At 41.1% G+C, this 18,289-nt stretch overlaps 1 protein-coding gene across 3 annotated transcripts in view; it reads right to left on the bottom strand.

Moving 5' to 3' along the window:
• DEPTOR (DEP domain containing MTOR interacting protein) overlaps window positions 1–18,289 on the bottom strand; it is a 170,225-nt gene that overhangs the window by 30,303 nt on the left and 121,633 nt on the right. The window lies entirely within an intron of this gene.

Here is an 18,289-nt window from a genome sequence, read left to right as displayed (position 1 = left end):
TCACTTTGCTGTACAGCAGAAACTAACACAACATTCTAAATCAACTAGACTCCAATAAAAATAAAAAAAAAAACTATGCACATTGAAAGAAAAAAAAAGCATCTTAGAGCTCCTGGTTTTTCACAGACCTAGAATAAAGACATTGTGTATCTTTAACAGGTAACCTCCTACATTGGTACCCAACTGTACCCAGCCAGCAACTGCAATTTAACAATTTCCAAGAAACTATACTTTTCCTGGAAGGCGGTATAATAGAAAAAGCATTTGGTTTAGCGTTTTACCAACTTGGGTTTAAATCCTAACTCAGCAACTTACTAGCTTAAGCTAGGTATTTAAATTCCTGAGCTTCAGTTCCCTCACCTCTAAAATAGGGGTGATTAATAATCATAATATCTACCTTCTAAGATTGTTGTAAGAATTAAATGAGGTCAAGGATGTAAAGCTTCTACTCCAGTGCTCTGAACCTATGGGGTACTCAATACTTTTTCATAATCACAGTGTTTGTGGCTGTTACTATTCATTTGGACTCACTTTACAGCGAGATTCTATGTCCTCATGTTCCCCAAACAGTCTTCTTTTATACCTATTATTCCTGCATGATTATTAATAGTTTCTCCTTTCACCTGCCATGGTGTCCCAATTGAGATGATAAATTTCACCCATTTCCCTATTTCCCATCCTTACGAAAATGGATAAGGCCAACAAAGGTCAGCTTTTAAACTAAGTGAGTATTACTTTACCTATGATAGGACAGATAATTACAATAAAAAAATTTAAAAAGCGTTATTCAGTAATGAGCGGCCACTTTGGATGTGTCATACTGAACATAATACTGATCACAGCTACTGCCTCAAACGGAGGGGCTTCTCTTGAGGTTGGTGGTGGCATCAGATGCTGGGTACTTTCCATTTAGCTGACACAGATTAACAGATGGTATATCTGTTGTGTGTCTGAACAGTGCACACTGGACAGGAATGATTTGTTTATATCTCTCAAATAGAAAAATGGACAGATCTCCAGCTGTCGGTGATAAGTACTTCCAATCAGCAAAACAGAATCAAACGGAATATAAATCTATAAGGTGCTTGGCATATAGTAGGCACTGGTGGTGAGCTGAATGATACCCCCAACCCCCAAAGAGTTCCGTGTCCTAATCCCCAGAACCTGTGAATATATTAGTTGACATGGTGACAAGGAATTAAGGTTGCAAATGGAACTGGACTGCTAATCAGCTGATTTTAACATAGGGATTATCCAGGTGGGCCCAATGTAATCACAAGGGTACTTATAAGAAGGAGACAAAAAGTCAAAGGCAGAGGGGCTTCCCTGGTGGCACAGTGGTTGAGAGTCTGCCTGCTGATGCACGGGACACAGGTTCGTGCCCCAGTCCGGGAGGATCCCACATGCCGCGGAGCGGCTGGGCCCGTGAGCCATGGGCGCTGAGCCTGCACGTCCAGAGCCTGTGCTCCGCAACGGGAGAGGCCACAACAGTGAGGCCCGCATACCGCAAAAAAAATAAAATAAAAAAAAAGTCAAAGGCAGAATTAGGAGATGTGACCACAGAAGCAAGACTGATATGAGGAAGGGGCTAGGAGCTGAGGGATGCAGGTGGCCTCTAGAAGTTGAAAAAGGCAAGGAAAGGGATTCTCCCCTCAGAACCTACAGAAGGAATGCAGACCTACTGATACCTTTATTTTAGACCTTTTACTCCAGAACTATAAGATAATAAATTTGCGTTTTTTTAAGTTACCAAGTTTGTTAATTTGTTACAGCAGCAATAGGAGATGAATAAAATAATCAATACATATTCATTGTTGAATGAACTGAATGAATAATGTATTAAGCAAAAAAAGCACAATTAGGATTGAGCCTGAAGGATTTCTGGCTCCTTATAAATTATTTCTTCATTGATTGGGAAAATAAGAAAATAAAAAGAGGGACTTCTCTGATGGCACAGCGGTTAAGAATCCACCTGCCAATGCAGGAGACATGATCCCTGGCCCGGGAAGATCCCACATGCTGCAGAGCAACTGAGCCCATGTGCCACAACTACTGAGCCTGTGCTCGAGAGCCTGTGAGCCACAACTACTGAGCCCACGTGTTGCAACTACTGAAGCCCATGCACCTAGAGCCCGTGCTCCACAACAAGAGAAGCCACCGCAATGAGAAGCCTGCGCACCGCAATGAAGAGAAGCCCCCACTCGCCACAGCTAGAGAAAGCCCATGGGCAGCAACGAAGACCCAACACAGCCAAAAATTTAATTAATTAATTAAAGAAAAAAGGAAAAGAAGACAAAAGGGAAGGGACAGAAGTTGGAGAGAGGGGGAGGAAAGGAGATGGCTGAGGTTGATTAAGTTAATGAAGTTGTTTTCATGGCTGTTAGCTTCCAGCTCTAACCCACCCCCTTCCTTGAGGGAACATAAGCTGCAGCTGTGGAGAAGTGTTATCCTTATCTTATAGGAAACCACCAGAAAAGAAAAACAAGAACCCACCAGAACTGGTTAGAACCAGCCAAATCCAAGATGGCAGAAGACCTGACCTTCAGGAGACCCTGAACCTCATTATACGCTCATTGTAATATGTTAGCATGCTAAATGACACACCCACCAATACCATGACAGTTGACAATTGCCATGACAACAACCAGAGGAACCCATATTAGGACTGAAAAGGGATGTTGCCCCAGTTCTGAGCAAACTACACGCCTGTTCTCGGAGAAGTAATGAATTCCCTCCCCCTAACCCCTCCCCTCTATATCAGAGGTATCCCAGCCCAAGTCTGGTGAGAAGGTGATTTGCAAACTAAGTTCCCGATTCCCCATTCTCTGGCCTCCGAATAAAGCTTGTGCTGTTTCTGTCTCAGCGTCGGTTTTGTTATTGGCTGTGGAATCCCAACAGACAAAGAACCTTCCCCACAGAGACAGGGGGTTCTGGCCAGGGCCAGGGCCCAAGTGGGGGTCCGTCCAACCAATTCGGTAACAATGTGTCCCATATCTGTTGTTCTCATTATCATACTTCTTTAAGTGTAATGTCTTAAGAATTAAGGTGCACACCTGCTCCCAATTATTTATTAATAAATTTAGTGTTGACAACACAAAGAATGTGAAAATACTAAAACACTTGAAAATCACTGTTTCCTTTTATTGTTTTCTGAGTGGGTAATATCCAAAGAAACTCAGACACCGTATTAAGAAATATAACAAATATGAAACAGAAATTACATGTTATATTTTAAATGTAAGTATGAAATAAAATACATAAAATACTGTATTAAGTCTAAAGATGTCTATACCTATTACTTAGATAAACCAAAAGTGGAACGTATTAAAAGGGCAGCTGTGTATCTGTGGAAAAGAGGAAGGATTTGGAATCAAATGATATGTATTTAAGTCCTAGGCTCCTTGGCTGGATGATCTTTTTTTGTTGTTTTTTTTGGCCGCATAGCTTGTGGGCATCTTAGTTCCCCGACTAGGAATGGAACCCAGGCCCTCGGCAGTGACAGCGAGGAGTCCTAATCACTGGACTGCCAGGGAATTCCCTGAATGATCTTAATAAAGTCATTTGCCTCTATGCCTCAATGACATCATCTACAAAAGAGAGTTAGGTAAAAATGCTTAGCCTCACAGGTTCAAATTAATGAATTGAAAACCTTTGTGCAAATACCAAGCCCTACACCAACACTAGCTTCAACGAACTTCTTTCCCTTTAAAAATACCCACTGTTTTCAAGGTTACACGCAAAACAAAATGGAAAGTGCACAGTGGCAAGCACAGTGGTTATTTACTCAATAAACACTCGCTGTTGTCATAAGCCTCAGTATTTTCCACTCCCCAACTTATAAAATACTATGGTGTCATTCTACATAAGGAGACCGACCTCTGTTTTTCTTTTCGTTTCCACAAATCTGTCACCATGAATTGAGGGCACTTTTTTTTTTTCGTCAGAGCACATCTTGTACAGAATCAGCAGTTCTCAACCACGGTTGAAGTTGTAGTAAGAATCAAGGTCGCGCATCCTGAAACAGGCTACAAGTATAATTTGCAGGACAATTCAGCACGAATTCAATGTAGACATTTGCTGGAGTTTTGTGTTTTCTACTCTAGCATGCTCTTGAGCCAAAGAATGAGAGGAATTCCACCCCTACCCAACCCAGCGTGTTGACTTTAGACCCGGGTCCTTCTTTTCTCTAAAGTGATGAACAGCCTTTCTGTGTTGCCCAAGGAGAGTGCAGAAGTTACACTCTAGCTAACCCTTCATAGGCTCCCAAAGATGAGACATGTCTCTGCATCACTCAGGGATCACCTGCAGCATTTAGTCTCGACCAGAATTGTATTCTCTCTCTCCCCCATAGTGTTGGTTTCAATTGACCAACATTTAAAAATTAGACAATTTTCACATAAAAATCTAGATTCTGGCTTCTCTGGAACAATCTGAAGAGCTAACAATACCAGGCCTGGATGGCCACTTGGCAGTGACTCCATAGGGGCTGCCCCTTCTAGATGGGCACACGTTCTCTCGTTTGCCGTGGTCCTCACCACTTCCTGTTTTTCTCACACCTAGCTGAGAGACATTTGAGTCTGTGATCCCTGATCTAGGGCCACCAGAGAGACAGCTTAAGAGAGGAAGGCTTGGTGCTTCAAAACTGATGGGCCCCAAATGTTTAACAGCTGATGAAAGGGGAAATAAAATGTGGTATATCCATACAATGGAATATTATTCGGCAATCAAATGGAACCAACTACATGTTACGACATGGCTGAACCTGGAAAACATTCTGCTAAGTGAAAGAAGCCAGTCCCAGCTCTGACTCAGCCAGGCGATCACAAGGTAAACAATAGATACACTTACAACCGTTCTGTTTTTCACTTTCAATACAGTATTCCATAAATTATAAGAGACAGTCAACACTCTAGTACAAAACAGGATTTGTGTTAGATGATTTTGCCCAGCTGTAGGCTAATATAAATGTTCTGAGCATGTTTAAAATAAGATAGACTAAGCTACGATGTTCCCTAGGTTAAGTGTATTAAATGCATTTTTGACTTACAGATATTTTCAATTTACAATGGGTTTATCAGGATGGAACCCCATCATAGGTCATCTAGTTCTCTAGACCTGCCTTTGAGTCTCTTACATTCTTGATATCCTTCTAATCAATTTTTTCTTTCTTTCTTTCTTTCTTTTTAATGATAGCTGGTTTCTGTCATTGGCAACCCATGCTCATCAATAAAATCCTTAAGAATAAACTGAATATCAGAGAGGTTAAGTTATCTGCTCAAGGGCACACAACTAAGTGCCTCATCTGGAATTTGAACTCCATGACTCTGCAGCCTGACATAAATACAAATTTATAAAGTACAACATGCAAGTTCTGACGAATGCAGAGAACAGTGAAAACAAGTGTTTTCTCTCTTGGCCTTAACTGTTAACTAAACAGTCTGGGTTCACTCAGATACCTTGTGATGTCGATGTTAAGGCTCTTCCAACTTCATTAAGAAGGATTTTACTCATTTAAGGTTGGGCTGCTTTTTGTGTCACTTAAAATCCTCAACAATATGTAAATTTGGACATTTATTTCAAATTTTTTTCCTTGAATGAGGCAAGGAAAAAAAAAGGTCTTTCAAACACTTATCATGCTTATATTCAAGGTAGTAATTTTAGAGTCAGGCTGTTGGAAAGACGTCATCTCTCCCTAAGTGGTCCCAACAACTGCTGTGGTTCCAGCAGTTCCAATATCCTGTTACTAAAAATGTGCAAAATGATCTAGAAATGCAGGTATTACTATGTAATGTATTCAGTTTTAATGGACTTTGAATTAGCATCTATGGTACACTATGTTCTGAAAGTCAACACACAAGCAACAACAGGAAGCACACGGCCTGGGGGAAAATTATTTCTCTACTATATTAAAAAGCACAAACACACAGAACATGTGGTGACCTCTGAATAGACCTACCTTAGATACCTATTACCTCCTATCTGGGGTGGGGGACTTAGGTGCCACCCAGAGGGGGTAATGAGAATTCGAGTGAGGCTGTGATGCTTTTCTTCTGCTTATAATTATCTTTCTCAGATTTGTTTTCAAAGATTTGAATGCAATTCCCTCATGTCCCCAGTTCACTGAAAAGAGCTGTCATGAGCTCCTATAGCTGCTCTGAACTCGTCTCCTACAAAAAGGAGGGTACCTTCACTTTAGAAAGAAGAGATGTAGAGGACATTATCCTTAATGAAAGGGAAGAACCAAGCCCTCATAAGTCATGGGTAAGTGATGTCTCTGAGCATCCGGGCAGTGAAGAAAAGGCCTAAAAGTAGGTCCAATAAGAGTTAATAGGAAGAGGGAGTCAGGACTCATACGTTTCAGGGTGTGATCACGTTGGGATAAACACCTAGGCTGAACTCCAGGCTTCTTCCTGATAAGGAGCCAGAGCGACTAAATAATCTTGCCTCTAATTCCTCTCCCTGAGCCAGTGCTGGCAGATGTACACTAACCCTCTGAACAGATTGAGCGCCTGTGGGATGATGCAATTGCACATGAGTTCTTGTATGGCTGGAGTTCCACCACAACCATTTGATTGTTTCAACCAAAGTGGGAGTAAGATTGAGGAGAAACACTACACCTATGATTACCTAAGTGTCTTCTCACTGCCATGGAGATCTGTATTCACTAAGTCACTTGCATCCCTGAAATGGCTGCATTCATGTGAAAGCTATTCTAGCTTTTCTCTGTTTTTTTTTTTTTTCTTTCTGATCTTGAAGGAGAAAGAAGGATTGGAAGGTAAGGCTGCTTCAGGCTTTCCCTGAAAATAATAAAACATTTAGCAAGACAGAGACCGAGGCAGATAAAATTTCGGAGACAGAAAGAGTCATAAGGAGAAAAAAGATAGACCCAGACAGATACAGAAATAATCAGGAAGGGCTGAGTCCTGGTGAGTAGGAGACAGAAGCTTGTCCAATCAAATGATACAGAAAGCAGAACCAAGATATTAAGGGCAAGTTAATACTTACATTCTTAATCAAGTAGAACCCTCAGATGTATTCTAGAGATCGCCCTAATCGAGCTCCCACTGAAAGTAGAACTCTCCTCTACAAATCTCTGCCGGGCAACCAACCTATCTTACTTGAATGCTACATATGACAGGAAATGCACTAATTAATGAGGAAGCTTATTTTGAGCCAGTTACATGTTCGAAGTTTCAGCTACACATTCAGTCAACATTATTTAAACCATTTTCACTGTTCAGTGCCTAAGTGAAAAGCGTATCCAAATATAAAACAGTGGCTCTCAAACTGTAGTGCAAATATAAGTCACCTTTGAGGGCTTGCTGAAAATGTGAATTCTCAGATCTTACCCAAGACCTACCAAATATGACTTTTCAGGGGGTGGGTCCCAAGAATCTGCACTTTCATTAAGCATATCAGGCGATTCTGCTACAGCACAATGTTGAAAAACCAATGCTATAAAGTATCCACCAGAATTTTTTGTACCAAAAGTTAGTTTATGTGCTCATCCCATTCCTGTTAGTATTGTGATAATACATTCTATGGTTTGAGAATTAACCACCTCAAATACAAGAAGGGGGCTGACATTTCAGATTTTATTATAATTATTACTTGCCTGAAGTCTATTTCATTTTTACAGCCAAATTTTGCTATCTTCTAGACTATTAAAATTAATAATAACATATAAATATGTTATAACATATAAATGATATATAAATAAATATATAAATAAATAACATATAAATAACATATAAATAATATATAATATTATATTAATAATAATAATTATTATTATATTATAATAATAATTTATATAATATAAATATATTATTGATTAATTAATTAATTATTATTAATTAATTATAATTAATTGTAATTATATATTATATTTATATTATATAATATATAATATATATTATATATTATATATTATATATATAATTATAATTAATTATATTAATTTATAATTAATTAATTTAATTTATTAATTCAATAAATTATTTAATTAATATTATTTAATTATTTAAAAATATTAAATATTATATTAATAATAATATATAAATAACATATAAATAAATAACATAAATAATAATAAATATCTATTAAAATTAATAATAACAATGTATAAAATGCTTACATTTAGAACTATTATCAGAGATAATATCCAAATTGCTCAAAATGCAATACCCCAAATAACCAAACCTGCTGCTATGTTACCACACATGTTTTTAAAGCCATGTGTGAGCCACCAATGTGAACTGTTAATGTGGCAAACACAGCCCACAACCAGACCTGGTGAGAATGAAGCTTGAGGCTTTCTGACAGCCAAAGTATCCAAAGTAAAGGTGGGTGAACCAGATTAACAAAAGTCATGAGTAGATTAAGAAACATTTGAAAGCTGCTGAAGTTTAGAAAAAAAAAAGGTATATTTTGATTGTTCCTATTTCTTTAAACCTTGCTCCAAATCATACACCATGGCTTTCATAATCTGACATAAGAGGCTGTGAAAGCAATAGCATAAATATTTAAATAGAGAACTATCTTTTTATGGATGATTTTTAATTTCTTTTCTTTGTTATCCACCCTGGGAAATCCTAGCCATTTGATCCATATACCTGTACCACTTCTCAGGTTACAACTTGCCAGTCAGCATGGGCAGTGCTCTAATTGCTAACGGGACCACCTAATATTTTTCCAAAGTTCTTTACATGTGTAATCTCATTTAAAATTCCCAACACACCCTATGAGGCAGGTATGATGATTATTGTTATTATTATTTACATCTCACAATCGAGGGTACAGAGAAATAAAGTAACTGGCCCAAGTTCACAAAGCTAGTAAACGGTGGAGCCCAGATTTTGACTCCAAACTTGTATACTTAAGCCCTAGGCTACCTTGCCTCCTAAGTAATAGATAATCAGCTCCCCTAAAATTGGCACTGACACCACATGGATAAACACCTCAGTAGGGTATCTGAGCACCTCTCACACACAATGAAGTTTCTTAAGAACACTGCATTTGATTTTTCCTTCTATGATGCTTGAAAAATGGAATAATGCTCACTTCATCATCATCATTATCAGGGAAGAAAACGATGGAGAATAGTAAGGGGGCATTTTTTACTTTTAAGAATAACTCAGGCTCCGGGCTTCCCTGGTGGCGCAGTGGTTGAGAGTCCGCCTGCCAGTACAGGGTACACGGGTTTGATCCCTGGTCCAGGAGGATCCCACGTGCCACGGAGCAACTGAGCCCATACACCACAGCTGCTGAGCTTGCGCTCTGGAGCCCGCGAGCCATGGCTGCTGAGACCGCGGGTCACAACTACTGAAGCCCAAGCGCCTAGAGCCCGTGCTCTGCAACAAGAGAGGTCGCTGCAATGAGAAGCCCGTGCACTGCAACGAAGAGTAGCCCCTGCTTGTTGCAACTGGAGAAAGCCCGCGCACAGCAACGAAGACCCAACGCAGCCAAAACTTAAATAAATAAATAAATTTTAAAAAAAGAATAACTCAAGCTAATCTTTACATCTCAGGCTAGACCTGGCAGGTCTTATTATCCTCAACCAAAGTTCAAAAACCATGTTTATTTATAACTCTTCTGCTAGAGTGAGGTGAATGTTAATGATTCCTGAATGAAGATTTTAAAGGTTCCAGGAGGAAGGACATAACACAAATAGAGGTTTGTATAATTACCCTTGGTAACAATGCTGCATATAATTCAGCCAGCAAACTCCCCCAAGGCACACCATTTGTCATGGTGATTACATCACCTAATCTGTGCCTTTAACTGGCATTACCAATTCCACTCACATTCCCTTTTTGTTGTTGCAATCTTTGCTTCACAATAGAAACAGGACAGCAGAAGATTCAATATACCATCTGTCTTCTGTAGGTGGGTGAGAAAGCTGGTATCAGGTGATCAACACAGAATGGGTGTTGCCAAGTTCAATGTGAGGCACCCTTCACTTGTCTGTAAAGCTTGGCTTATTCACAGCAAAAACAGACTTCCTAAAAAGTGTATCTCCAGGGATACACTCATTCTCTCCTTCCTTCCTGCCTCCCCAGTGAGGATCTCCCCAAGGGTAAATTAAGCATGGAGCAATGGAGAAAGCACTGGATTAGGAGTCAGGAGAGAAATCCTAGTCTCAGCTCTGCACCCAAACAGCTGAATCATTCTGAACATGCTGTTTCACTTCTCCAAGCATTAGTTCGTCATCTGATCAACTGGGCTGCAAAAAACTGTATATTTATTAGAGACTTTAAAGCACCTTTCAGCTCTAAAATTCAATGAGAAAAAAATAACTTCTATTAGTTAGTGACTGAACAATATTTACTATTAATAACTGGTTATTTAGGTGCCAAGAACTAGGTCAGGAGTTTGCTTACATTACATTTGCAAAGGAGACATTATTTTTAGATATGTAAACTGCAGTTCAGAAGAGTACAAATGAAGAAGTGTAAGATGAATCTCTCTCAGGCACTTAAGTGTTTTTGATATGTAAATAACAACAACAAAGGTCTAAAAGACATATTATAAAGCTACGGCCTATTATTATAGTCTATAAGATGGTGGTAGTATTAGTATTAGTATAGGTATATAGACCAACGCAACAGAATCAAAAGTCCAGAAACTGGACCCCTACACGTGGGCTTACGACAAAGTCAGTATTGAAGAAAAGGACATTTTATAATGTACAGGGTTCAATCCACCAGGAAGATACAAAAATTATAAACATATATACGTAACAAGTATATATATCAAGCACAAACACGAAATGTATATGCCGGACAAAAAAAGCCCCCAAATACATGAAGCCAAATGCACAGAGTTCAAAGGATAGACAATTCAATAACAGTAGGAGACTATTCTGCTCCACTTTCAATAGAGGATAGAACAATTACTCTAGTTACATGTAACATATACGCATAACTTATGACCTAGCAATTCCACTCCTAGATATGTACCCAATATGATGACTGCAATATGATAAATTTATATAAATTTCAGAAGTAGACAACTAATCCATGGTCTTAGAATTCCTAGGTAGTAGTTGCACTAGTAATTTACTCTGTGATATAGTTTGAGATGTGCATGAATAATTTGTACATTTTTTATACAGTGCAATAAAAATTTGTTAACTCTCATTTTTATAATTTACTAGTTATGTGACTTTAGCCAAGTGTATCCCTGGAGATACACTTTTTAGGAAGTCTCTGAGTTATACTTTACTCATCTGTAAGATGGGGATCGTGTTTATTATGAGGATCAAATCTGATTAAGTACTAAGCCCAGCGTTTAATACCAGTGAATGTTAAATAAATATTTGTTTTTCTCTTCTGTCCCTCTTCCTGTGCAATCTCTCCCTCCAAAAGAGCCCAATGGATGCAGATTTTTGAAAGGGAGACAAACCATTGCACGGGTCCACATCCAGGAAGCCAGTTTGGGTTCTGGTTTGGGAAATGGAAATAGATGTCAAGTTGCAGTTATTCATTCAGATAAGAAATTTTAAATAAACATACTTATTTTAAATGGATAAATTTAAATGGAGGATAAATTAGGAGGTTGGGATTAACATATACACACTACCATGTATAAAATAGATACCAAAACAGACCTACTGTATAGCACAAGGAACTCTACTCAATATTTTGTAATAACCTATAAGGGAAGAGAATTGCTGCGCTGTATTCCTGACACTAACATGCTATTGTAAATCAACTATACTTCAATAAAAAAATTAAAAAACTTTTTTTTGTTTTTTTGGCTATGTGGCATGCGGGATGAGGGATCTTAGTTCCCTAACCAGGGATCGAACCCATGCCCCCTGCAGTGGAAGCACAGTCTTAACCACTGGACCGCCACAGAAATCCCAAAAGAAAAATTTTTTTTAATTAAAAAAAACCCCATAAAAATAAAAAAACAATACAGGGTGATAAGAGAGAATTTTCCCCAATCCAAGAGAACCCCATAAGGATAGAGCATCCAGGAGCCCCAGTAAATAATCAGCATAATCTTAAAGTAAACAGAGCAGTGGAATTCAGTTAAAGAATCTCTGCTCCTGTCCCTAAGATATTCACTTTAACAAAGTTGCTTCAGAACTGAAGTAGTTGTAGAGTGTAGCTAGACTCATGGATGGTCCTTGAACAAAATATTAGACAGAGACATATGCTGAGTCAAGATTTGTTAGTTACATCATCTATGGAATGAGTTTCTTTCCTCCATAGAATGCTTTATGTTTACCCACACAGTCAGATTCAGCAAGGGATACCACTTAGGAGTTTTGGACATTCCTGGAGTAAATAAGTTGTGTGTGTGTGCTTATTGCGTAACAGCCCTGACAGCAGAACACTGTTCTTGGGGAAAAAAAGAAAAAGAAAGAAAATTTGCAGCTGTATGTTCAGCTCCATAAATCTCTCTACCAAATATGCAACTGGCTAGAGAGTGACTGGTGTGGGAGGAGGCAGAGATGCAGTTCTTGGATAAACACAGGATTTGCTCTCCAGAGAATGACCGTCTTCCTCTAAACTTTATGCATTTTAAGCATGCGATGTGGCTATGTGGTATCCCCAAAGAACAGACTGCACAATTAGCCTTGAAGGAAAGCCAACTGTGTGTAAGAATGACTTTCTTTCACAACAAAACAGCGGCAACAACAAAAAGCAACTCTAAAGAATTTTTGTTGCAAATTGAGAAATCAAAGTGCCTGCTGGTTTCAAACAGAATCTGCTCGCTCCCAGCCCAAGTCGACCAAAGGTCTGTTTCAGATCCAGGCTCAGCCTTGGTCCACTTTGCTCAGTCGGGGGTGGGGGTGGTGTCAGGTCAGTCACGGGGAGGGGGATTGTGGTGCACTTAAAGGAGGGGGCGATAGGAGGGACTCAGGTTCAGTCCAGAGAACTTGGATTCCCAAAGTTAGGATGAACGTTTGCCTTCCTGGCGATTCTCTCTAGGGACGTGTGTTAGACTGAATAGAGGATTTGTAGCCTACCCTGGTGGTTCTCTCACCTTCCTACAAGCAGTTCATGATTGCACTGGGACTGTGTCCAAGGTCTGCTTGTGCTAAGGACAGACAGCATGCCCTTGATCTGGTGCTTTCCCGAGGTTCTAAGAAGTGGCCAGGCACCGAAGAGAAGCAGCACAGACACATTATAACCACAGATTCCTTGGACTTCCTTTACTACTGAAGGAATCTGTTACCTGGGAGCCTTTATACCACAGGGGATATGCAAATTATCACTCCTACCCACAGCCAAGCCACAGACTTGGCTGCCCCTTGTGGATACAGGAAGTTCCTTAGAATTGCCCGTATTTGCAGACTGGGGCTTCCAACAGCAGGAGACATGCTCTGACCACATGTATTAAACTCCCACAGGAGTTACGGCCAAAAGGAAAAAGGCTCCAGAAGGTCAGACTTCCTCCCTGACCCCAAATTCTTTCCTCCACAAGAAACTTTCACTCAATTTGTAGTTTGTCCTTAGAATGTTTATTGTTAGCCATTTGACACCCAGAAATTATTATGCTTTTTTTCTGGATTATACTAAAATGTAATATTAATATACCTAAGATTTTCTCTCTTTTTTAAAATTAATTAATTAATTTTTGGCTTAGTCAGGTCTTAGCTGCGGCACGTGGGATCTTTCATTGCAGTGCGTGGGCTTCTCTCTAGCTGTGGCGCGTGGTCTCTGGAGCTCGCAAGCTCAGAAGTTGTAGCGTGTGGGCTCTCTAGTTGTGGTGCAGGGGCTTAGTTGCGCCGTGGCATGTGGGATCTTAGTTCCCCAACCAGGGATCTAACCCACGTTCCCTGCATTGGAAGGCAGATTCTTAACCACTGGACCACCAGGGAAGTCCCTCCAAGATTTTCAAAGGTAGATTACTTAACGAGATACAGAACACATTAAGGTTATTCATCAGACGAAAAGTTGCATTATAACTGTTTTCACAAATGCAACGCATTTTTTTATATATTATTTTAATCATAAGAGGAGACTTGTCGTGTGTTCATTACACTTTCTAGCTTTAGAAAAGTGAGCCAAAGTCTCGTTTCCTTTATTTTACACCTCCAAGGTGGTGCTGCTCTGATCTGGGCTAAGAACAAAATGTCTGTGTGTGTGTGTGTGTGTGTGTGTGTGTGTGTGTGTGTGTGTGTGTGTGTAAGTACTTTGCAGAGATACATAGGCCACCATCTACTTGGTAGTGTTTTGGTGGGAAAAGTAAAAGGATTATAAATAGGTCTGAGCATGGAGCAACCTCCTTTGGGGCATGATATCTGGACCAAAAACCTTAGACATCCTTTGCGAAGGCTAATGGGAACTGAGTACTCCCAAGGTGGGTAGCCAAGCCTGTGGTTTCTGCTGTAGAACCCCTTCCTTATTCTATCAGTACCTGGTGCTATATTCAGGACCAAGCAATCTGTGGGCCAAGAAATGGACCTGCCAACCAGGCTCCTCAGGACTGTCTCAGTTTAAGAACTTGTGCTGAAGGATCAAGAAAGTTCCACACTGACTTGGCTAAAGGATGGAAGAATAAAGCCGCCTTTTTTTAAAAATATTTATTTATTTATTTAGGCTGTGCCAGGTCTTAGTTGCAGCACGCGGGATCTTCATTATGGCATGCGGGATCTTAGTTGCGGCATGCATGTGGGATCTAATTCCCTGACCAGGGATCAAACCCGGGCCCCTTGCATTGGGAGCGTGGAGTCTTACCCACTGGACCACCAGGAAAGCCCGCGGAGGAGTGAAGCCTTCTATCTCTCAACTCCCACAGTCTAGCAATAAACGGAGGGCACGGCCCAGCGTGTCATATTCTGGATCATGTCAACGTTAGAAGCCGCTCACACCAGTCCCAGAGAACGTGTGGAGTTGAAGACCGGGGTTCCCTCCAGTATCTCCATTCCTAGAGAAACACCTAACCCCTGGCAGAGTTGATTACGTATTTCGCCAAGATTAGCCAGATGGAGAAACTCAGGACCAGAAAACTAAAATAATATGAACAGATTTGAAGAGCACCACGATATAATGGAAAGATCAAGGACCCTGGAGCCAGACAGACCTGGGCTAATCTGGCTTTTGGTTCTGTCATTTAGTTGTAAAACCAGAGGCTCTGATTCAAACTCTGTCAGCCTCAACTGTAAAATATAGCTACTCTCCAGCTCATAGGGTTGTGACAAAGACGAGAGGAGATGATACACATTAAACGACTAGTAGAGCACCCAGCCTGGTGCCCAACAAAAACTGGCTCCTTCTTTCCGCCACCCCTATAGAACATACCAGACATTGCTACATTAAGCGGTCTACCCTCCAGGTCAGCTCTCATGCCTGTGAATGTTTACTTCTAATGCTAATCCACTGCATTCTTAGCCAAGACCAAACTCTTTTTGCTAAGCCTGTATGCAGGAAAGTGATTATAGGCTAACCCTGAAAAGCTGACTTCCAATCTGGGCATTCACAAATGCTTCCAGGAACACTTTCCAGATGGCCGTATTCAGCCTGGTCATATTTCTTCTGTCTTTTACAAAGCAGCGAAAATAAGCCAGGTTGTGTATACAACTCTAGTCTGCCAGAACCAGTTCTTTTTAGAAGTTTGGAGAGAAAAGACCAAACTGAAGACTCCTATCTTAAACATTTCATCCTTTTTGGGTCCCTGCCTCAAGGAACCAGAGGGAACAAGACAGAGATAGTTTCTGCTTACAGAGACAACAGTGAAAGCAATCTCATCCTAGACGTATGTCTAACACAATTCCATATGCAGTAGCGTGTACAAGGTACCGTACCCAAGGGAAGATCTACCCCTTTTTCAGGGCATCCTCACTCTCCTTTACTGGCTGGATCTCATATTCGTTCTCCCCATCCCTTCCTCATACTTGTACCGAGGACATTTTGTGGGTCAGTTAGTAGGAAGGACATGAATATAAATAAGAGGGTAGAGCTCTGTGGTGTCAACTTGGCCAAACGAGAACTACATTTCCCAGATTCCCTTCCCAGGGCAGTTTCAGAGTGGAGTTGGCCACAGAAGAAATTAGCATAATATCCGGAAGGTGGAAGTGACAGCAAACATTCCTCAAGGCTGCCATGGTTAAATGCAGTGAGGCCAACATGGAGATGCCATAGAGTTCCAGCCTGTCCTTGTTCTGTGCTGCTCCAGACCCAGTTCTCCTCCCCACTGACAGCCCTGGCGAACAAGCATGGCTTCAAGCCCCCCACCAGCCAATGAGCTCATAGCTTTCCAGAGATTTCTTCACCAGCTTCCCTGATAATCCCATTCCAGAACCTTCAGGAAAGAAAGTGGAAGTCACCTAACCAGGAATAAAGATTTGGAAACCATAAACAACTGAGGGGTTTGCTGAGTGTCCAGGGAATATGAAATGAGTAGTAGAAAAAAGAAATTATTAATGCACATGCAGAGATGTTAAGGGATTACAACTTGTTCTCAGTTGCCCTTGAGGTGAGAGGTAAATGCAGAAGGGCTGGTAGTTTCCAGCTTGTCCTGGCTCCCCCCAGCTCTGTATCTATCTCTTCCTCCCAACTGCCAGCACTGCCAACAAGAAGGACTCTCACACCCACCACCAGACCCTCTAAAAGAAGTGTAAAAAAGGAACTAGTCACCCAGGCTTGAGACAGAGGACGAAAGAGCCAGAACTTGAGTTATAGTGATGGAAATCTAAGGGAGGCATAAAAATGGAAATTGCATAGACAGTACTGAAAGAGTTGAGGATGGAGTCTGAGGATTAACAGGAGAAGCAAGTTGTGTTTTTTTTTAACATATTTATTGGAGTATAATTGCTTAACAAATGCTGTGTTAGTTTCTGCTGTATAACAAAGTGAATCAGCTATACATATACATATATCCCCATATCTCCTCCCTCTTGCATCTCCCTCCCACCCTCCCTATCCCACCCCTCTAAGGTGGTCACAAGGCACTGAGCTGAGGGGGAAGCAAGTTTAAGGCAAAGATGAGCAGGGACTTGGACACACTGCCGTGCTGATGAGACATGCTGGCACTGGTGTCCAGGGTGACATGGAATGTGGCCTGGAGCTCTGAGATAGTTTGAGGTGAAAAGTCCACATTGAGAGTCTATGACATTGAGGTGATGGGGGAAGCAGTCGGGGATGGACATGGAATCCTTACTGCAAAATGGAACACCTATCTCTTCCCTCTTGGAACATATGTATATGTATAACTGATTCACTTTGTTATAAAGCAGAAACTAACACACCATTGTAAAGCAATTATACCCCAATAAAGATGTTAAAAAAAAATGGAACACCTAATTATAGACAAACATGTAATTTTTTTTCCAGCTATTTCTCTCTGTATATATCCTATTTCCACAAGATCAGAAGCTCTTAGAGAGGATGACTTTGGACTCTCCACAGCATCTGAGATGCATAAGACGTGCCGCACATGTGGACCCACAGCACTGGATTCCAGTTTACACAGACATGAGTACCCTGCGGTCCTCCGCCTCCGCCGACCTAGCCAAGGTGGGAGACAGTCATGCCACCTCTGGGCCTACAAAGAAATGCTCTGTGCCTTTTCCTGATTATTCTGGCTCTGGGGAGTGGAACCTGATCTCCTCAACCCCAGCTGTGGGTACATGCAGGCGGCTGCCCCGCGCAGAACACAGTGTAGTTAGGGCACTGTGGTCCTACTGTGGTAAAACAGCTGGTCACGCATGGCCCCGGACAGAGGCAGCTTTCTCCTCCAAGACGCAGAGGTGCTCTGGGGGCCCTCCTTAAGCAGACGGCTGCCCTTCCCCGCCCCCGGCAAGAGAGTCCCATTTAAAAGCCTGCTCTGGGAACTTTTCATTACTCAGCGCAAACGGTAGCCAGATCTGGGTGGCTACAGGTCTAGTATGAAGCAAAGGGGCAGGGGAAGTAAACATTTGCTCTTCAGCGGAGAAACATCCATGTTTTAAACTGAAATACCCAAAGCACATTTGAATTAATAAGAAATTAATCTCCTTAAACCAGCCTTAAACTTGCCTTGGGACAGTATGCAGTATATTTTCCTTCTCTTTTAAAAAGCTTCTGTTGTTCAAAGAGAGCAGGACACAGTGGAACCTTCCCAGACTACAAGACCACAGCTGTTCACTGGCAGCCTCATCATCCAATGTGGCTGAAAATCCATCCCCAAACCCCATCCCTCTGTACGGGACACGCGACAAGAGCTATGTCTTATGCTGGCTGTTAGGGGAAGCCGGGTTTCTTGAATGCCACGTGGCACGGCTGCAGTGATTCAAAGCAGCTGAGATGAGCTCAGGAGCAAGATGGGCTCGAGCACTGTGTTACTGGGCTTT

This window comes from Leucopleurus acutus, assembly GCF_964270905.1.
Source record: "Leucopleurus acutus genome assembly, chromosome: 17".
In the NCBI taxonomy this organism is placed as follows: domain Eukaryota; kingdom Metazoa; phylum Chordata; class Mammalia; order Artiodactyla; family Delphinidae; genus Leucopleurus; species Leucopleurus acutus.
This window is presented reverse-complemented; position numbering and strand designations above follow the sequence as displayed.